A 22930-nucleotide genomic window follows, 5' to 3' on the forward strand; every position below is an offset into this window, starting at 1 on the left:
TAGTAAACTCCCCTATACTGCTGTCCGGTGAACCTAACATGGATGCCACTAGCTTTAACCACTGGGTTACATCATCTCTTGACTCTATAGCTCCTGTAAAAACTATGAAATTGGCTAGAAACAAACCAACCGCCCCTTGGTTCACACCTGAACTCTGTATAGAGAACAGTCTCTGCAAGAAACTTCAGTGGATCTGGTAAAAAAACCTATAATACAGAGTCCAAGAACACTTAAAGAATAGCATTAAAAAACTTTCACAGACTAAAGCATAAGTATGTAAGGGACTATACCGCCAACCAAATCAAATCTTCAAATAACTTTGCTAGAGCAATCTTTAAGATTGTTCAAGATTTTACTAAAACCGATTCGATGCACGGTAACATAGTTCCCTCTGCCACTCTATGCGAAGTCCTGTCAGCTTTTTTTCATGAGAAAATTCAAACCATCTACTCCTTATTCTACCTGAGGGATCTATCAACCACACCTTTGTCCCTGTCTTGCCCTCTTCATACTTGGTCAAATTTTAGATCCCTAAGTCTCGAGGCCCTCTTACTCTGCTGGAAAAAACAAAATCAGGATCTCCATTTGACCCTTGTCCAGCAAGGTTTTTAAAAACTTTTAGCCCCACTACTCAACCCTAACCTTAATCTGCTTTGGAATTCTTCTCTGAAAACAGGCATCTACCCTTCAGCTTGGAAAACGACACTTGTTCAACCCACTCTCAAAAAAGAGGATGCAGATCCGGCAGAATTGAAACATTTTAGGCCCATCTCCCTCCTGCCCGCACCTGCTAAAATCCTGGAGAAGGTAGTACAGAAATAGTTAACTGAATTCCTTAAACACAACAAACTCCTCCACGATTCTCAGTCAGGATTCAGGTCAGGGTGCAGCACCAAGACAGCCCTGCTTGAAGTACCTGAAACTGTCCGGAAGACAACGGGCAATGGTCACTGTGCAATGCTTGTGTTACTGGATCTGTCCGGAGCATTTGACACTGTGTCACATAAGATCCTTCTGGATAGACTCAGATAAATAGGAGTGGATGGAACTCCTCTATCTTGGTTTGGCTCCTTTCTTGAAGACCGGTCCCTGAACATCTTGCTGCATCCCCATATCTCATCTCCGCGTCCTGTAGTCTGTGGAGTTCCCCAGGGCTCGGCCTTGAGCCCGACTGTATTTAATATTTATCTCACCCCTTTAGCCCTGCTAATTAAACAGCATGGTGTAAGTGTCATCTCATACGTGATGATACCCAGCTTGTGTTTTTTCCTTTAGGGATCATTCTGAGGCAGCATTTTCGAACTTTAAATAATGCATGGTTGACATATCAGCCTGGATGACCGACAACTGTCTAAGGATTAACAGTGATAAAAAAGAGGTTTTATTTTTTAACCAGCTATCCCCACCACCATCTGATTTATGGTGGCCACCCAAGCTCAAACCTCGCCCTCAGCCTGTGTCCTCTGCTAGAAACCTGGGATTCAAGTTTGGATCTGCCCTTTCATGCAAGACACAGATAAGCCATGTCTCCTCTTTGTGTTTTTGGAAAATGAAATCCATACAAAGATTTCTCCATCTTTTACCCATGAACTGTAGAAAAACAGATGTCCATGCACTCATTAAATCACAGCTGGACTATGCAAATAGTTTGTATTCGGGTCAGCCAGACTACCTGGTCAGGAAGCTACAGATTATACAAATGCAGCCTCTAGGCTCATCATAAATATCCCGATACAACACCATATATCCCCCATCTGTGGAGTCTGCTAATGTAATTAACTAGCTCGAGCTGGAGAATGTTGAAATGCTGGAATGTGATTACCTCACAGATTGTTGTGTGATATTCTTGGATTGGATCGGTTGAAGTGAAGACATGAATACCTGTCGGTGGTTGCATCAATAAAGCCACTCTTTACTACATCTGCTTTCTGGCTTTTATTACTGGCGACGAGGAGCTCTTGATTGGGGACAAGTTTGAGCAACCACTGATTCCCCTGAACCCACGTGGATCATTTCTTCAACTTTTGGACTTGATAAAATTTGACTACGCTTGGGACATAAACTGCTGGCGAAGCTAAACTGTCTTCTATGTTGCCCTTAGGAGCACGCTTCTGTCTGTGCTGCATTTGGCATATCGCGACACACACCGTAATGCATATATTGTGTGCCTAAATCCTAAAACAGTGAGTGACGGTTATTGGATTACCTTTGAATCTCTGCCTTCATGTGCAACGCTGCGTGCACTCCATTTGTTGTTCAGTGTTCGCATGCCGAAGACTCTGCATCACTGCCAGCACTCCTTCTTCTGTTCTCTGTGTACTGTTCTGCTCTCTTGATCACGCTGTGACTCCGACGCTGGATGCATGGGTCGTTTCACGCAACGTGCAATGTGGCAGCCATCATTGTAAAGGTGAGAAGCCTTTTCAACAGTCACATACGATCCTAACGATCGTGCTAATTATCAAATAGGGCGTCAAATAGCACATGTTAATCAAATATACTGTTCAAAGAGATTATCAATCTCCAACGAGTGTGTGCCAAGCTTTATACTTCAACTTTGGGACATTTTGACACCAAATTGAAAACAGTGTTGACTACTGATGCCTGTTTAAAAGGACTTGGAGCTGTGCTCTCACAAGTGGTTGATGGAGAGGAGAACTTTTTTTTTTGATCTTTGCCTCTAGGGCTCTTACAGATGCTGAGGTCAATTACTCTTGTATTGAAAGGGAAGCATTAAGTGTGTACTGGGCGGTGCAGCACTTCTAATTTTATCTTTGGAGAATTCCGTTTACTGTTAGGGCTGATCATCGCCAACTTGTCCAAGTTTTTTTGTGTCATCACAGTGACCATATGACTCGTAGACTGAAGAGATGGAGCAAATGATTACAACAAGATAACTTCCATGTGCAATATATCTCTGGCCAAAGTAATAAGTCTGCTGACTGTTTGTCTCATCTGCCCTTAAGTGGCAATCAGGTTATGGAGGAGTTTGAATGTGTGAATTGGTTGTCTGAATCTTCGCTATCAAAGGAAGAATGGTTATCTTGCACTAGTAATGATGAAGTGTTTTCTTCTCTTAAAGTCATCATCCCTAAAGGGTGGCCGGAATACAGAGATCTTGATTCTGTCTTGAAGCCTTTCTGGGCCATAAGAGATGATCTTACCTTCTGCCAAGGATACCTCATGAGGGGTGACAGAATGGTTCAACCTGATGAGCTGAAATGGAGAGTTATGAATATGGCTCATGAGGTCAAGTCAAGTCAAGTCAAAATTTGTATAGCGCGCTACTCACCCAGAGGGTCTCAAGGCGCTTAAGGGCGAGGAGTTCGCTACCGATCGAAAAGCCAGGTTTTGAGTTGCTTTCTGAAGGAGAGGTGGTTCTGTGTAGGAAGGAGGTGGGTGGGGAGGGAGTTCCAGGTCTTGGCCGCCAAGTAGGAGAAGGATCTTCCTCCCATGGTGGCTCTTCGGATGCGTGGAATCGCGGCGAGGGCTTGGTTGGACGATCGTAGTTGGCGAGTGGGGGTGTAAAAGGTCAGGCGAGTGTTGAGGTATCTGGGTCCTAGGTCGTGCAGTGCCTTGTGTGCGTGGGTGAGGAGACGGAACGTGATTCTCTTGTTGACGGGGAGCCAGTGCATGTCTCTCAGGTGACCGGTTATGTGGTTGTGGCGAGGTAAGTCTAGGATGAGTCGAGCGGAGGCGTTCTGAATGCGTTGAAGTCTTTTCTGCAATTTTCTGTGGTTCCAGCATAGAGGGTGTTTCTGTAGTCCAGTCGGCTGGTGACAAGTGCTTGGGTGACCGTCTTCCTTGTTTCGGTGGGGATCCATCGGAAGATCTTTCGGAGCATGCGTAGGATGTTAAAACATGATGATGAGACGGAGTTGACTTGTCTGGTCATCGAGAGGGAGGAGTCTAGGATGAATCCCAAGTTGCGAGCATGGTCCGCTGGTTTGGGTGCGCTGCCTAGGGCCGGGGGCCACCATGAGTCGTCCCAGGCAGAGGGGGATGATCCTAGGATGAGGACTTCCATCTTGTCTGAGTTCAGTTTAAGGCGGCTGTTCTTCATCCACTCGGCTACGTCTTTCATCCCTTCGTGTCGGTTGGTTTTGGCAGTGGTTGGGTCTTTGGTGAGGGAGAGGATCAGCTGGGTGTCGTCTGCGTAGGAGATGATGTTGAGGTTATTTTGGCGTGCGATGGATGCTAGGGGGCTCATGTAGACGTTGAAGAGGGTGGGGCTGAGCGATGATCCTTGTGGAACGCCGCATATGACTTCGGTGGCCTCTGATCTGAAAGGGAGGAGGCGGACTCTCTGAGTTCTTCCAGCAAGGAACGAGATGATCCAATCCAATGCCTTATCTTGTATCCCAACGTCCCTGAGGCGTTGTACAAGGGTGCGGTGGCAGACCGTGTCGAACGCTGCTGAGAGGTCCAGGAGGATGAGGGCCGCTGTTTTCTCGTTGTCGAGCAGAGTCCGGATGTCGTCTGTGGCTGCGATGAGGGCGGTCTCGGTGCTGTGGTTGGCTCGTAAGCCAGACTGTGAGGGGTCGAGGGAATCTGATTGTTGACGGTCTTCTCTATGACTTTGGCGGGGAACGGGAGGAGCGAGATGGGGCGGTAGTTCTTAAGTTCGGTGGGTCTGCTGTAGGTTTCTTCAGGAGGGCGCTGTGTTCGGCATGTTTCCAGCTTTCCGGGAAGGTAGCGGTGTTGAAGGAGCAGTTGATGATGTCCCGGAGATGGGGTGCGATGACGGAGTCGGCCTTGTTGAAGATGTGATGGGGGCATGGGTCGGTTGGTGATCCGGAGTGGATGGAGCTCATCAAGCGGATGGTGTCTTCAGTGCTGATCAGGGTCCAGGTGTGAAGAGTGGTGGTGAGGGGTTTCGGTTCAGTGGTGAGGGGAGTGGACTGGTCGCCGAAGCTGTTATGAATGTCTGCGATCTTGTTGTGGAAGAACGAGGCTAGAGAGTTGCAGAGGTCTTGAGAGGGAGTGATGTCATTGTTGCTGGCGCTGGGATTGGTGAGCTCTTTGACAATGCTGAAGAGTTCCTTGCTGTTGTGGGCGTTGTTGTCTAGTTGATCCTTGAATGCTGATTTCTTGGTGGTGCGGATCAGCTGGTGGTGTTTGCGGGTGGCGTTCTTGAGGGTGGTCATGTTGTCTGTGGTTGGGTTTCTTCGCCAGGCTTTCTCGAGGGTGCGGCAGTTCTTTTTGGAGTTCTTGAGGTCATCGTTGAACCAGGAGGCTTTTTTGCTTTCTGGCTTGTTGGGATGGTTTTTCAAGGGTGCTAGTTCGTTAGTGCAGTGAGTGATCCACTGTGCGAGATTGATGGCTGCTTGATTTGGGTCCGTTGATATGGCGGGAGGGTTCTGGTTCAGAGATGTGGTGATCTGGTCGGTGGTGATTTTGTTCCAGTTTCTGCGGGGAATTTGTTGCGGGTGGTGGTGGGTCATGGTCTTTCTGAAGCTAAAGTGGATGCAGCTGTGGTCTGTCCAGTGGAGTCCCGTGATGTGATTGAAGGAGATGTGCTTGCTGGAGGAGAAGATTGGGTCGAGTGTGTGTCCGGCGTAGTGGGTGGGGGTGTTCACCAGTTGTTTGAGTCTGAGATTGGCGAGGTTATCCAGCAGGGTGGTGGTGTTGTTGTCGTTGGTGTTTTCCAGGTGGAAGTTGAGGTCCCCTAGGAGAATGTAGTCATCGGAGGGAAGGGCGTGTGGGCTGACAAAGTCAGCAATGTCTTCGCTGAATTGCATGTGGGGTCCTGGGGGTTTGTAAATGAGGGTGCCTCTGAGTGTGGTCTTGGGGCCGATGTGTATCTGGAAGTGGAGGTGTTCGGTGGCTATGGGGGTGTCGTCGAAGTTGGTCGAGATGCGGATGGTGTTCTTGTGGACAATAGCGATACCTCCTCCTGTTTGGTTGATGCGGTCCCTTCAGATGATCTTGTATCCATCCGGGATGGCTATGGCGATGTCGGGTGCTGATGAGGCATTCATCCAGGTTTCCGTGAGAAAGGCGACGTCCGGCGATGTGGTGTCGAGTAGGTTCCATAGTTCAATGGCGTGTCTGTGGACCGAGCGGGTGTTGAGCAGGATGCACTTCAGGTGGTTGTTGTTGGAGCTCTGTTTGGCATTTGTGGTTGTAGTGTGGGTCCTGATGCACCAGAACTTGCAGGATTGGCAGGTGAAGGGTCCATGGGTGCTTCCTGGGGCGGCTCGGTGGCAGTCATGGAGGCGGCCGGTGTTGAGTGCGGTAAGGGCTGCGGATCCGTGAGTTCAGCGGGTGGATTGGCCTTTGCGGGGTCCAGGGAGTCTGGCGCTGGGTGCGGTCCAGGTGTGGACGGGCGTAGATGGGCTTACCTTTGGCGCGCCCACTGCGCGTGAACGCTGCGCGTATGCGACTCTGCCATAAGTGGAGAGTGGAGGGGGGCGGAGCGAGGGAGGAGCAGCTGGGAGGTGGGAGCAGGGTGGCGAGGTCCGGGGATGCTCGAGGGAACGGGGGTGGGGCCGCTGGGGAGCAGCGGCAGGGAGCGGGGAGGGAGAGACCCTGATGCAGAGGTCTAGCCCGGGACCAGGGTTCAATTCCCCGCCTCGGCGGGTCTTGGGCTCAAAATTCCATGGACCTAATAATTCTCGCCTCGTGCCTATTCCTATCATGGAGTCCCACTCTGCAACTCTGGGCAATAGCTTGCTTAATCTCCACAATGGAACCCACAACGCTAAGGATGCCTGGCCTCCACCTTCGGGGTGCCCAGGAGTGGACGCCTCACAGGGAAAGGGAGGAGGGGTTCCACTGCGGTATTCGTATAAGCGCCTTGCGACCATTACAGGTGAGTAGTGCGCTATACAAATATCTTTTTTTTTTTTACGCGGGGAGTGCTCAGTATCTTCCTTGGTCTTCTGAGTTCATGTGCATGCTCTTACGTGTGTTGCTGTGGGGGAGAATTTTGCTAAACAACGGAGTTTGGTCCTGGGACTGAGGTGCAGCTGGACCTAATATAACTGGGAAAACGAAAAAAGATGCTAGCCCTCACAACAATTTTTCTCTCAAAGTTTTTCAGAATACAAACAAGGGAATTCTTTTGTTTGTATGGGTTACTTTATTTCAACCCTTTTTAGAATTTAAATCAATTTTAGATATATTTTCATGGGTGAGAAAAACACTTTACACAAACATTTACAATATTTACAACTATCATACAACTGACATATGTACAAATGAATCAACATTTATATACAAACTTCTTTTACAAGAAAAATAGCGATTATGTATCCACAAATAATTATTCTTTGAAGGATTTCAAACCACTATAGTGCCCCAGAAGGGTCAAAAACAAAACAGGCAACAAAGAATTGAATTTAACTTTTCAATTAGTTTAGAATGATGAATAATCAACTCAAGGATTAGTGAATCATGAAGCCTATTTGTCGTTTGCCGACGCGTTTCGAATCTGGGAACAATCACAGATTCTCCTCAGGGCTCTTTCAATGTAGTAATCTAAAAAATAAAGGAAGCTTGTTTTAATCACTGAAAATAGTGATTTTAATGTCCCCTAGATATACTGATAGTCACTAAGTTGTGTTACCTTCATAAGTGGGCGGATACATAATCACTATTTTTCTTGTAAAGGAAGTTTGTATATAAATGTTGATTCATTTGTACATATGTCAGTTGTATGATAGTTGTATGATAGTTGTAAATATTGTAAATGTTTGTGTAAAGTGTTTTTCTCACCCATGAAAATATATCTAAAAATGATTTAAATTCTAAAAAGGGTTGAAATAAAGTAACCCATACAAACAAAAGAATTCCTTTGTTTGTATTCTCAAAAACTTTGAGAGAAAAATTGTTGTGAGGGCTAGCATTTTTTTCGTTTTCCCAGTTATATTAGGTCCAGCTGCCCCTCAGTCCCAGGACCAAACTCTGTTGTTTAGCAAACTTTAGAGCGAGTGCACACTCGCGAGAGTTTTAAGGGCATTGGATTTTTCCATGTTGTAAGTTGTTTTCAGCTCACTGCTTGGAGAGACTTCTTTGTCCCTCCAAAGTAATGGGTGAGAAAGACACTCTTTCTTTCTCCGAGAGTCACATTCAAAATTTGTTGGCTACATCCCCCTTTGCAGAAGTCACTTTGAGCTCTTCAGCTCAGCAGCAAAACGAAACTGATAAACTGACCAGACTCCGCAAAAAACAGATTCGTACGGAATTACACGGCCATTTTCTCCTGAAGCACCTAAGGGGTGGGACCATCCCTTGGGGTCTTCAGGTGAAGAATGTCCCGGTGATTTTCACTGATGATGCGGACTATAAAAAGGGCTTTAGCTGCATAAATACGAAGTGCAGCAGGGACTTGATGGTCCACACCATAGAAACAGCTCAGGGAATATGTGCGAAGGAGCTACAAGAGTTTGAGGAACTCACTACGGCCATCAGGGACAGTCAGGTGGTTCTTGACTCCAAAGATCTTTTAGAGAAAATAGACAAAGACATACAGTCTTTTAAAGATAACACCATCAATAGTAAGACAGCTCAGTACGAAAGGGATTCAAAATCCTTCACATTAGAAAGGGCTTATCTCTTCCTTAAAGACGATTTTTACTCCCAACCAGAATCTCGAGGAGCACTCACAAATTTCCAAGGAAGATCTAGAAATAGGTTTAAAACTTTCTCTGAGACCTCGTCTTCTGAGTCATCAGGCTCCGATTCAAGAGGGGGTAACAACAAAAAACAAACTCCTTTTTTAGAGAAAGGCCAGCAGTCAAAAGTAAGATTCAAAGCACCATGGGAAATGCGAACCCGGAGAAACTACTACAAATCGTAGAAAGCCCCTCCACCATAGTCAACCTATCCGCTCGGACATTGTCAAGGGACGAAGAGTCAGTCCTGAATCTGGGGCTTAAATTTGTCCCTTCTAGACGGACAAATTTCACTAAGATCAAGTTGGAAGCAATAGAATTCTGTCGTAAGATCAGATTGAAAGCCTTTTTTGCCAACCAACCTTTGATCAGCAACATGGTCGTAGAAACAAGTCCACCTTCGTACCCACTCAGAACATCCCTAAACAAATATATGCATTCGAACAAATCCTGTTGTCATCAATCAATAAATTAGAACACCAGCAGAAATTTGTGAAACCAAACATCACAAAGGGACAACGGACAGCATTGAAAAATTTAAAGGAAGATCCCTCAGTGGTAATAAAGCAAGCCGACAAGGGCGGTGCCGTTGTCATCTGGCCAAGGGAGAAATATCTAGCAGAAGGATTTTCCCAGGTTAATAATCAGGAATGGTACAGAAAACTGACAGAAGACCCCTTACAACAAATACAGTCTCTAATTTTAGAGGTTGTACAAATCGGCAGAGACAGTGGATTTTTGGGTCCCAAAGAAAGCGACTTCTTGATTAAAATATTCCCGAGAACACCGGTGGCATATTTTTTGCCAAAGATCCATAAAAACCTGTCCAATCCCCCAGGACGACCAATCGTCTCGGGGTGTGATTCGTGCCTTGAGCCATTGTCCAAATAGGTGGATTTTTTCTTAAAGCCCTTTGTGGCTAAAGTAAAAGCCTACTTACGGGACACTACTGATTTTTTAATGAAAATAGAGGGTACCTTGTTTGATGACACATCGCAATTAATGGTGACTATGGATGTGACGTCACTCTACACGCAGATCCCACAGGACGAAGCGTTAGAAGTGATCGAACTTTATCTCGACTCTAGAGAAAGACCTCATAGAGTCCCCACATCTTTCATACTGAGACTTGCTGAAATAACATTGAAAAGGAATTATTTCCGCTTCAATGACGATTTTTTATGCAAATTAAGGGCACCGCGATGGGGTGTCCTTATGCTCCTGAGATGGCCGTACTGTACATGGCCGAATACGAGAAAAAAATTGTAGAAGAAAATAACCCTTTCAAACAACACATAATGCACTGCTATCGTTATATCGACGACGTGTGGCTCTTGTGGCAGGGGAGCCACGCCGAGTTGAGTAACTTTCATCAGTGGCTAAACACAAGACATCAGGACATACATTTCTCACTGGAATCAAGTAATGTAAAAATGACTTTTCTTGATGTAGAAATAAAAAATGTTGGAGGGACCTTAAATTTGTCGCTATTCAAGAAGGCAACGGATAAAAACACCATCCTTCATTATGGCAGTTCGCATCCCAGAAACCTGAGGGCAAATTTGCCATATGGGCAACTCCTCCGGATTCAGAGAAACTGTTCAGAGATTGGACAGTTTGAACAACATGGGCAAAACATTTGCGATGAATTGGTTCAGCGGGGTTACCCGAAAAAATTATTGAAACATTCTTTCAAGAGAGCTCGATATACACCTAGAGAATGTCTCTTTGAAACAAAAAGTAAACGTGAACTAGAGAGCCTGGTCTGCGTCACGACATTTTGCGCAGAAACCCACAAAATAAGACAAACGGTTTTGAAACACTGGCATCTGTTAGAAGAATTGGAAATACCATTCCCCCGCCCTATATTTGCATTCAAGAAAAACTAAAACATTGGTCAGCAAATAGTCCTTGCAGGCATCAGAACAATCAAACCTAAAAGCGATTTACTGTCTCAATGGAGCCTCAAACCGATAGAGGGACACCACAGGTGTGGGAATTGCATTGCATGTGAGACAACTATTGAAGGAAAAATCCTTCATCACATTAACATGACGTGGACCCACTTAAGCTTTACCAATTGTAGAACCAAGAATGTTGTTTATGCTATCATTTGCCCCTGTCCTAAAATTTATATAGGCAAGACGAACCAACAAGTCAACACACGCATGACACAACATAGGTCTCGCATTAAGAACAAAGTTCTCACTGCGCCCCTGGTCCAACATTTCATTGACAACAAGCATGGAGAGAACGAGTTTCAATGGACTGTGTTGTTTAGCATTAATCAACCCAAATCGGGTACAAATACTGAGCAAATTCTATTGAGGAAAGAGGCCTATCTGATATTAAAATTCAACAGCACCCAAACGGGGCTGAATTCATTACCCGAGATTTCTCGTCTATAAAACCTTTATGCGTTCATTTCCTGAAAGACTACATTAACCACAATGCCGAGCGGCACGTTTACTGTGATGTAGGAGCCTCACATGGCGGTTTCTCCACCAATGAGTTCGCATTTCCTGGTCCACCCGTCTAAGAGTGAGGTGAGTGTCACTGAGACCGTAGCTAATGGCACAGACAACGCCGCGTTACGCGCTAAATAAATAATTCATTACATTTTTTTATTTTTGAACTTAGCGCGATTGAAGCACGCTTCTCTTCACGCCGTAGAGGCACCCCCCGCCTTCCAGCAAAATACCTGGCAGTGTGCGGCTTAGAGTAATGGCAACAACCCCTGCTCCAAATTCAAAACCCACAGGTATGTCCCGCCGCGCATTCTATCTGAAGTACATTTGCCGTTTACATCAGAGTAACGGCCACTCAGCACAACTTATGTTTGTGCGTTACAGAAACCACCGGTACCGCTCTTTGAGCAGAACAACTTCAGTGTGAGAACATTAGTAGCCTGATCGTTACAACGTCAAAAGGTAGGACATTTGAGCTTTGCAGTAGTAGAGCCACAGGTACTGTGCTGCTCTGGATGGTCTAGTAACCACCTTGTATTTTTTAATAATAATAATAATAGGGAGATTTGTAGAGCGCATGGTGACGCCGACGGCGTGTCCCCGCGCTGAGATCCTAGTGCAGGCTGGAGAGGTGGGAGAAGGAACACTATTGGGAGTAGAGAAGTGTTTTCAGTTTAGCTCTAAAGGTGGACTCTGAGGGTTCCAGGCGGAGCGCCACAGGGAGTTCATTCCAACTGGACGCTGCCAGGTACCTAAAGGACCTGCCACCCATCCTGGCTTTGGACACCTTAGGAATGGCCAGGCGTCGCGTGCCAGATGATCTAAGGGAACGCACAGGCTCATATTGTGTCAGAATATCTTGCAAGGGGAGGGGTGCCCTACCGTTGATGATCCGGTGGCACGTGCAGAGTGCTTTGAATTTCACCCTGTTTCTCACCGGGAGCCAGTGAAGTGCTTGAAGCGTGGATTTTGAGGCTGATCTTCTGGGCCGTCTGAGGACCAGCCGGGCTGCGGCATTTTGTAAGACCTGCAGACGGTTTAAGTTCTTCTCGAGGGTCCCCAAGTAGAGCAGGTTGCCATAGTCCATTTTGGAGGTGACTAAGGCGTGCACAAGTGTTTGGCGGGCTTTGATGGGAAGGAACTCCAAGACCTTCCTGAGGGTCTTGAGGGTCCCAAAGCATGAACCGATCACACGGTTGACCTGAGGTCCGAAAGTGAGTTTAGAGTCGAACCAAACACCGAGATTCCTCGCCTCCTGGCAAGGGATTGGTGTGGGTCCTAGGCAGGGTGGCCACCACTCTGATGTCCAGGCCGCTTGGTCTCCCCCCACCACCAGCACCTCAGTCTTGCCTCCGTTGAGCTTGAGACAGTTGGCAGACATCCAGGCAGCTAGATCTTGCATGCATGCTCTGAAGATGTCTGCCGACAGACCGGGCGCTCGCGATAGGGAGATGACGAGCTGCGTATCGTCAGCGTACGATACCATGCGCAGGCCGTGACTTTCCACTATAGTGGCAACTGGCGCAACATAAAGATTAAAAAGTGTCGGGCTCAGAGACGAGCCCTGCGGGACCCCCTGATCGAGGGCCACTCGCTCTGAGTAACAGTCACCTAGTCTGACTTGGAAACCACGTCCGGATAGAAACGACTGGATCCATTTTAGAGCTGCACCTCCTACCCCTCCATTGTTCAGACACTGTAGCAGGATGGAATGAGCTACAGTGTCGAACGCGGCGCTCAGGTCTAATAGGATCAGGGCCATGGTGTGGCCCTCGTCAACACCCTGCCTGATGGTTTCGGTTGCCATGAGAAGAGCCGACTCCGTTGAGTGTCGGGGCCGGAATCCAAACTGGGTAGGGTGTAGGAGACTCGTGTTCTCCACAAATTGCATTAATTGCAAATTGGCCACCTTCTCTGCCACCTTGGAGAAGTAGGGTAGAAGGGAGATAGGACGCAGATTCTCCAGCTTATCGAAGCTGATATTGGGCTTCTTGCGGAGGGGGAGCACAACAGCTTGTTTCCATTCCATAGGCAAACTGCTGGAGTTAAAAGAGATATCCAGCAGATGTCTGATGTATGGTTCGAGTGTCGTCAAGCTATCGCCCAACCGTTTGGGAGGTGATGGGTCCCGTGGGGAACCTGACTTTACTGATTTACAAATTTTGATCAGGTCTTCTCCTGGTGGGGTGGAGAATTTTGCTAACAGAACCTTGACAAAAATCAAAAGCCCTTGGCCCCCACTCCCACCTGAATAATTGGACCGCGGGACCGCGTCGCCCACTTATGAAGGTAACACAACTTAGTGACTATCAGTACATCTAGGGGACATTAAAATCACTATTTTCAGTGATTAAAACAAGCTTCCTTTATTTTTTAGATTACTACATTGAAAGAGCCCTGAGGAGAATCTGTGATTGTTCCCAGATTCGAAACGCGTCGGCAAACGACAAATAGGCTTCATGATTCACTAATCCTTGAGTTGATTATTCATCATTCTAAATTAATTGAAAAGTTAAATTCAATTCTTTGTTGCCTGTTTTGTTTTTGACCCTTCTGGGGCACTATAGTGGTTTGAAATCCTGCAAAGAATAATTATTTGTGGATACATAATCGCTATTTTTCTTGTAAAAGAAGTTTGTATATAAATGTTGATTCATTTGTACATATGTCAGTTGTATGATAGTTGTAAATATTGTAAATGTTTGTGTAAAGTGTTTTTCTCACCCATGAAAATATATCTAAAAATGATTTAAATTCTAAAAAGGGTTGAAATAAAGTAACCCATACAAACAAAAGAATTCCCTTGTTTGTATTCTCAAAAACTTTGAGAGAAATATTGTTGTGAGGGCTAGCATCTTTTTCGTTTTCCCAGCTGTGGGGGAGAATGGCATGTAGCTGCTGCGGCAGCTCCTCCACGTGGGCAGAGGAGCATTGCCCCACTGCTTTCTTGCAGTGCAATTAGCAGAAACATAAAATAGTATTAATAATACCGTTTCATGTTTCGGCTTCTCGCACTGCGACAGAGCAGAAGGCAGGGTTTGGTTGGGGGCGGGCGGGTGGGCTATCCTGCTCTATGCAGGGGAGGAGTGGCTTGCCACTCTTGTGGGGCGCTGGCTGTTTGGTGGGCCCCAGGGCCGAACAAACCAGTCATGCACACTGTGAATTTTCTCTATGTAGGCTACCTACATAGAGAAAATGGCCTCCCCATAGATGCCTGTGGGGTCTGCGTCCCAACCAATCACAACGCTGCCATTGCAGCATTATGAATGGCTTAGGGGAGGAGAGGAAGGCTGCCTGCTTTCAGCTTCCTGCTAGGAGCAGTCCAGAGAGAAGGAGAGGCGAAGGTAAGTTTTATGTTTTACATTTTTTTAATTTAAATTAACCCTCCTCTCACCCCCACCCGAGAGTCATGCCAGCCGCAACTGTGTACCTGACTCACCATTTTTTCCCCGTCGGGTGGATAGTTAATTAAAGCAGACCGGGTGGAAAGAACATAGTTCCATTATCGGCGCATGAGTATCCCCACCCGTACCAAAGTAAGAAAATACTAAAAGGCATGCATAAATAAATACACCACACAACTTTTGTCTGGAGAAAAGTATGGCTGCAGGTTTATTACATACAACAGTATGCAAATTATGGTGGGTTATCTTACGGGTGATCCAAGGGCAGGTAGTCGTACTAACCTATGCTACCCTGCCCGCCTGATGAGCCAAGCACTGTGGATACCCAATCAGCGCTCCCCTTGTAGGATGATCCCCTTACTGGATCATGTGACACATCGAAATTGGTGTGTGGGAACTTTTGCATCCACTTCCTTTGCTAGGCCCACTGGGCCAGTCTGGCGACGAACGAGTGGCCGATCACACCACCTTGAAACCTGGTGAAATAAACGGATGCCATTTTCACACAACAAACTTTAATAATCATTTAATAATCATTTCTGCTTGAAAATTGCACCACAAATTATATTGATCAGCTTCACTGCATGGTCATTATATATTCTCAATGCCTATACAGCTGAGTGATGAATTTACATAATGTATACAGATGCTATCCTATGCCCTACAGTATATTGCAGATTGGTATTAAAAGCCGTACTTGTAAAGCATGCTTAGGGGCTTCTATACGGCATGTATACATAGTGAAGTTCTGGATTAAAAAACTACATTCTCTTCAGCCTATTGGGATGAATGACAGAATTGAACTAACATGTTTTCTATGAATAATATTGATTGTCACACAGCCAAGGAGCAGTGGCCCTTCCTTCCCCCTGCAGTATCTTATACTGAATAATCTTACAGGCAACCCAGCCAGTATGTATAGACTTCTTTGCGAGTCCCACTATTCATGTTTATTTTGTTTGATGGTACCATTCATTCATCTTTACCCAATGTTATTATGGATGATTGGTTTATATTATGCATTGTTTCGCACTTTATTATAGACTCATCAATGTTTTAGTATTTCGCCATATTATTATGTAAATTTGAAGACATGAGGCATGTTGTTTGTTACCTAATCAGATGTTCCCATATTTCATCATTATCGATATCTTTAGCTGTATCACGTAATTTGCATGGGCTGGATTCTTTCCTGCGCAATTTGGAACTTTGTTTCTATTGTTTTTCAATATCTCCCGATAACTTTATTATTCTCTCTTCATGTGAGTTTCAATTCAACAGACACGTGATCGGAACTTGGTTCAATCACTGAGCATGGTTTTAGTCACCATGGCTACTGCCCGATTCAGCACGTTAATCCCGTTATGTTTATACCTCTGTTTTTTAACATTTGTCTACTTCATTCACATTACAGTGGTTCCTATTTAGGGACTCATTCACCACTGTATTTTGTGTTTAATCGTTCCGTCACTTTTCACGAACCTCCGATGTGGTACCACGTGATCGCTCTCTGATATTAAAAGCCTTACTATTGGCTTTGTGCTCACTCACGTGATCCCGAACCCAGATTCGAACAAACAGATCCCACAGTTCCATATAAGTTTGTTTCCCTGCTCGCGTATTTGGTCCTTAAACTCCGGTATTGTTCATTTCATTTTGCCTTGTAAGTCAGATAGCTAGCAATATTCGTTTGTCACGCTGCGTTGCAGTACTTATGACTCGTTTTTAACTTCATGCCACTTTGATTTAATACAGCTATATCTTATCTACTGGCTGGCCTGAATGAGATGCTATTTTAGTATTGAGTGTATAATTAGCCTTTCCTGCTTCATAAAATGTCCCCGTAAACATGATCATACCACCATGTAGAAACACCTATGTTTTTTTATTAATCATGTAATATGTATGTACTTCGTTCTCTTCTGGATGCTAAGGTCCTGTATGTTTTCTTATTATTTTTGACAGGCCCCTGACGAAGGGTTAGCCTTGTTAACCCTAAATGCATTGGGCATAATATAAACTTCTGAATATTCATGAATGTAATTAATTTTTTGGCAACACTAATGAACTTTCAACAAGAAGAAATGAATTAATAAAAGAATATGTGCAACTAACGAATATATTGGTCATAGATTCATGATTCCATGGAATGGAAAGACACCACAAATAACATATGAATGAGTGAGTGAAGAAACTCTCCTGTTTCATATAAAAGGAGCGCAATTTTTGTGGTTTGTTGACCACATTGTGTATCAAAAAAATACATAGTGAAGTTGAACACATCTCTACTCCTCAAATAAATACTTTTGTTCTAAAACATACAACCTGATGATATATGGTCTGCATGGGGGCTTCTATACAGCATGTATAGATAGTGAAGCTGGGCACATCTCTATTGTGCCTCAAATGAATGCTAACATTCAGGGGCATATGTTCAAGCCCCTATCTCCATGGGAATGTCACTTTTTACTGACGTTCCAGTGGCAACAGGGGCGTTGCCTTACTTACAAGGCACCGTTAAGCCACTTAACATGGCTTAACTCTACCTTGTAAATAAGGCCCCCTTTCACGCTATGCTTAGCGTGATAGGGGTGGGCAGTGGATGTTCCAACGCAACACCCAATGATTTTGATGCTGTCCCTATTTACAAAGGTGGTGTCAATAGCAGGCGGCACCTACATTAAGACCAGCGAAAACATGGTCTTAAATTAGCGAAATCAGGATAAATGCTTTATTTCTCCACGTTATTGTTTTTCCATATGTGCTGCCTTGTGCAGCACACATGGAAAAAGCAAAATGCTTTGGATTGTTTATGTTCAGGAGGTGACCCTTGCTGCGGATCACTGAAAAAATATCGACTGCCAAAATATCGACCTGCAAGAATATCGTGTAAAAAATATCGACTGACAAAATATCGAGTTTCTATCTACAAACAGGTAAGTACAAAAATATCGAGTTTAAAATATCATTTACAAAAATATAGTTTTAAAACATATCGACTTTACTAAAAACACTATTAAATTAAATTAATATTAAAAACGAAGTACTAAAATATACTTAAGAATACTTAAATTAACTAATGATAATTAAATAATTAATGAAAGTAAAAAAAATAAAAATGATTTAATCATCTTTCTTAAAACATATATATATAGTAACAAAATATAATTAAATATTAGCCAATAATATTAACATACAATAACAAAAGAATAAAAATTACTATTCCCACTCCAGTGGGTGCAACACTAGGGAAAGCGTTGGATAGCGTAGGGGTTAAAATTACTATTCCCACTCCAAAGAGTGCAACAGTAGGGAAAGCGTTGGATAGCGTCGGAGTTAAAATTACTATTCGCACACCAGTGGGTGCAACAGTAGGGAAAGTGTTTGATAGCGTAGGGGTTAAAATTACTATTCCCACTCCAGTGGGTGCAACAGTAGGGAAAGCGTTGGATAGCGTAGGGGTTTAAATTACTATTCCCACTCCAGTGGGTGCAACAGTAGGGAAAGCGTTGGATAGCGTAGAGGTTAAAATTACTATTCCCACTCCAGTGGGTGCAACAGTAGGGAAAGAGTTGGATAGCGTAGGGGTAAAAATTACTATTCCCACTCCAGTGGGTGCAACAGTAGGGAAAGCGTTGGATAGCGTAGGGGTTAAAATTACTATTCCCACTCCAGTGGGTGCAACAGTAGGGAAAGCGTTGGATAGCGTAGGGGTTAAAATTACTATTCCCACTCCAGTGGGTGCAACAGTAGGGAAAGAGTTGGATAGCGTAGGGGTTAAAATTACTATTCCCACTCCAGTGGGTGCAACAGTAGGGAAAGCGTTGGATAGCGTAGGGGTTAAAATTACTATTCCCACTCCAGTGGGTGCAACAGTAGGGAAAGCGTTGGATAGCGTAGGGGTGAAAAATTACTATTCCCACTCCAGTGGGTGCAACAGTAGGGAAAGCGTTGGATAGCGTAGGGGTTAAAATTACTATTCCCACTCCAGAGAATACAACATTAGGGAAAGTAAATAATTCATATATTATTCAAAAATATCTATTAATAATGAATTAAAAATAAAAAATAACAATAATTAATTAAATTCATCACCTAATAATACTAATTAATTAAACATTAACAAATAAATATTTTATAACTTAAACAAATATAACAATTATTTCCAAATAAATAAATTGTAATTAGTTTTATTATTTATTAATAATTAATAATTTAATTTCCACCCTATGCCCAATAAACACACTACCTGCTACATAAATTAAATTTGTTACATCTACATAATTACCAATTAATCAATTAATATAAATTAATTAACAATTTTAAATTAATTAATTAACAATTTTAAATAATTAACAATTAATTACTATTTACTATCAATAAATAAATGTACATATTTAATTAATTATAAATAAATTACTTCCCGACCTATTCCCCTATAAACCCACAACCCGCTACTGAATTAAATTAGTTTAATTTACATAATTAACAATTAATCTATTACTCTAAATTAATTAACAATGTTATTTAAATTAATTAACAAATATAAATAATTAGCAATTAATTACTAATTACTATCAATAAATAAATTCACATATTTAATTAATTATAATTAAATTACTTCCCACCCTATTCCCCTATAAACCCACAACCCGCTACAGATTAAAATTACGCAAAAATTATTAAAACAAAATTCGTTAAATATAATTATTTATAACATAAATACACAATGTTCACACATATGATAACATAAAAATACACTATAAAAAATTATATATTATAAAAAATTCGATATATTGTTCTATCTATATTATATACTACAATATTTTCACTATCTATATTTTTTTACAGTCAATATTACTTCACTTACCTTAAAAACGATATTTTTGTAGTCGATATTCTGTCCTGTCGATATTTTGTCCACTCGATATTAAATACACGATATTATGTCCAAACGATATTTTGGACTCGATATTATGTCTGTGCACCCCTTGCTGCACAGAAACAATCTTTAAAAAAAAAATACATTTTGTAACTTCCATGTGTGCTGCATTAAGCAGCACACATAGAAGTGACAAAACAGCATTTAAAGACTGTTTATGTGTAGGAAGGGACACCTTCCTGCACATAAACAATCTTTCTCTGCACACTGACACCCTTGCACTATGGTGCAAGGGTGCCTACATTGGTGCTATGCTGCTAAGTGTAGCTCCAGCGCAGCGGGAAACACAAGGCTGCGCCATATTCTTGTAAATATGGTGCAGCCTTGCATTTCTGAAGTGGCAGAGTCAGGCGTTAAGCCATGACTGCTAACGCCTCACTACACCACTTCTTTGTACACATGCCCCTCAGTGCCTTAATCCTTGACAGTGAGCCCTTATGATTTGTGTATTTATAGAAGGTAAAGTTAAACACTTCTCTGTTGTGTCTCAATTCATTGTTGGCATGTGTGTCAGCGCCATCCTTTGTCCTGCATTAGTCGGTGTAGGAAGGTGGCTACCTGACTATGGTTACCCTAGATTTTTTGCCCTGTGTTTAGCTGGTTTTCGACTTAGTTGGCCTGGTTCCCTGCTAATCAGGGCCCCAGGCTATCTGCTTTCTCTATAAAATGGATTCCATATACCCTAGGTGCATAACTAGATTGGCTTGGGTCACCTCATCAGCCCCTGTACAGAGCACTATAGGTGCCCAGGGCATAGGTGCATTCAAAGCCTACCAGGGGCTGCAGCATAACTTTTGCCACCCCTGGCTGGCTATCTAAAATTGACACAACTGGCTGATCACTCAGCTGGGGCAAGGCGGTGTAATCATCCCTTGCTTAGATATAGTATGCCTTATCTCCTTTTGTTTGGGGGGGGGTTATGTAGGAAGGTGGCTACCTAACTATGGTTACCCCAGATTTTTTGCCCTGTGTTTAGCTGGTTTTTCACTTAGTTGGCCTGGTTCCCTGCTAATCAGGGCCCCAGGCTATCTACTATCTCTATAAAATGGATTCCATGTACCCTAGGTGCATAACTAGATTGGCTATGGTCACTTCATCAGCCCCTGTACAGAGCACTATAGGTGCCCAGGGCATAGGTGCATCCAAGGCCTACCGGGGGCTGCAGCATAACTTTTGCCACCCCTGGCTGGCTATTTAAAATTGACACAACTGGCTGATCACTCAGCTGGGGCAAGGTGGTGTAATCACCCCTTGCTTAGATATAGTATGCCTATATCTAAACCTATCTGGACACATTTATACCTATCAGTCACCCCTATGGCAGGCCTTAACAATCCTGGAGGCAGAGTGCTTGGTTTAATGTGAGATGGTGCTCTAGCATGAGCTGAGCCTGTCTGCAGCTGTCGGGACCAATTCCCTAAGCTGTTCCCGGATAATGCCATACCATATACTATTAAGTGCATTATAATCCTCGCGGTTATATGCTAACTTTGGTTTGGCTTTATCAAAACATGTCGTGTAAGGTGTCATACAATTTGGAATACTATCCCCTCGACAGTCCTGTCAATGGGGATAGCATTCCACCCCTCTAGAGGGAGACGACATGCTACTTTACAAAAACGCGGTTGATTTTAAAAGGAGCCTCAGCACCACAAAATGGATGCTTCTGCCACGGACACAAGTCTGACCTCCTGCAGCTGACCGAAACTCAGCCAAGGAGGCCTGGACAAAGGCTTTCCTGTCGCAGGGAGGTGTTACACCACCCCAGACAGGAGATAGTGGATTGTAGCAGGGAGGTTTGAAAGAAACCAGACACTGCCTGGGGAGCACAAGGCTTCCCCTTGCATAATCCGGCCAAACCGGTTCTGGGGCAGACCAGCCCCAGTCCCAACGCGGCCTGGACAAAGGGAAAGGGGTGTATCCACCCCCTTCCTGGGTACCACCCATAGGAGGGGACCTAGCAGGTAATCCAGCCCCCTAGATTGGTATAAGAATGGGAGCAGTGCCAACGCACACAGATTATCCTGATGAAACACAAGAAATGAAACTCTGGACCCTTCGACATCCTACTCAACGTAGAAGACTGAAGAATCTCCCTTGTGGTCAAGGAGTACCACCCTGTGCAAACAGGCGCCATCCAGCACCTCAATGTTTGCTTTGTTGCAGTTCCCGCCAGAACTCGAGCAACAGAGACCAACAAGACTAAGCGTGCCTGCCTTCTAACAGCCCGATCCACAGTCCCTGCAGAGCTGAGACCGGTGGATGCCCCCGGAAGCGTGGGGCCTGCCATCTTGGAGAAACCACGAGATGCTGACTGTGCAGCCCACGAGTGACCCTCGAAGCTGTACACCGGGGTTTGAGAAGCCCCAGCCCTGAGCCTCTTTTGCACTGAAGCTCACCCCTCTACACTCACCGAGTGCTGCGTGGGGCCCTTCTGCTTCTTTTGGCTCAATGCATTGGCCCGGTCACTTGCCCGCTGGCTTGTGGCCCCTGTGCTGATGAACTACAAAATCTAACTTGTGTTTCTTGTTGCTCCAGACTTGCACCCACTCCTCTGAAAAGGAGCACCCGCTTAGACCCTCCTGGTGCGAGTGAGAAGCAATCTTCCAGTCCTGTGTGGATTGCTCTTGCCAAGTGTTGTTTGCTCCAATCTTGAAGCCGACAGCGCCGACGGTGAGAACCTTTGTGGGACAGCTCGTGATCCGCTCCGGGACGTCGCAGATGCCCTAGAGCCCATGTGGCAGCGGAGAGAAGCTCCTCAACAACCACCTGATTGCGCCCGACATTTCCTGGTTCCGTCTTGGTTCCACCCTGGTCACTGCTGAGTGACCCAGACTCTGTCCCCTCTACTTTCAGGTACTTTATGACTCTGATCCACCCTTGGATCACACAGACACTTCTCCTTCACATCGCCTGCAGCATCTTCAGCTTCAAGCACCAACAACCTGCATGACGAAACCCGACACAACTTCGACCCTATGCACCCGCTTCCTGTGGGTGAGGTAACTCAACAACGTCGGTGTTCCCACACTGGTACACACCTCTAGTGTATGTGTCTTAAATTTCGTCCTTCTAGGTTAAGCGGAAGTCTCCTTAAACAGTAACTTTATAACTTTTACGCACCATTGACTTTGCATTGGTGCATGCGTGTGCTTTAAGCGCTGCACCCGAATCCTGCGGGCTTTTCCCGACTTCAGCATTGCTAGTCCCGACTGCTCCCAGCGATTCCCTAGGCCCTAGGCCTAACCACTGTTCGATTGGTATCTCTTATACCACTTTCCTAATATATGGTTTGAGTGGCCACCCGCCCTCATCTATAATTATGCAACTTTCATATGTTTAACTGTGCTTTTGTTTAAACGCTTGTGCCCCTTTGCTCATAAAGAGTACTGGGGATTATTTTAGTAATAAACACATATATTTTTATAATATATACTTGTGTGGTGTCCTTTCATTTGATATTACAGGATTGTGATTGGTAAAACAGCTCGCTTAACA

Source organism: Lissotriton vulgaris, chromosome 11 (assembly GCF_964263255.1).
Source record: "Lissotriton vulgaris chromosome 11, aLisVul1.2, whole genome shotgun sequence".
NCBI classification, from domain to species: Eukaryota; Metazoa; Chordata; class Amphibia; order Caudata; family Salamandridae; genus Lissotriton; species Lissotriton vulgaris.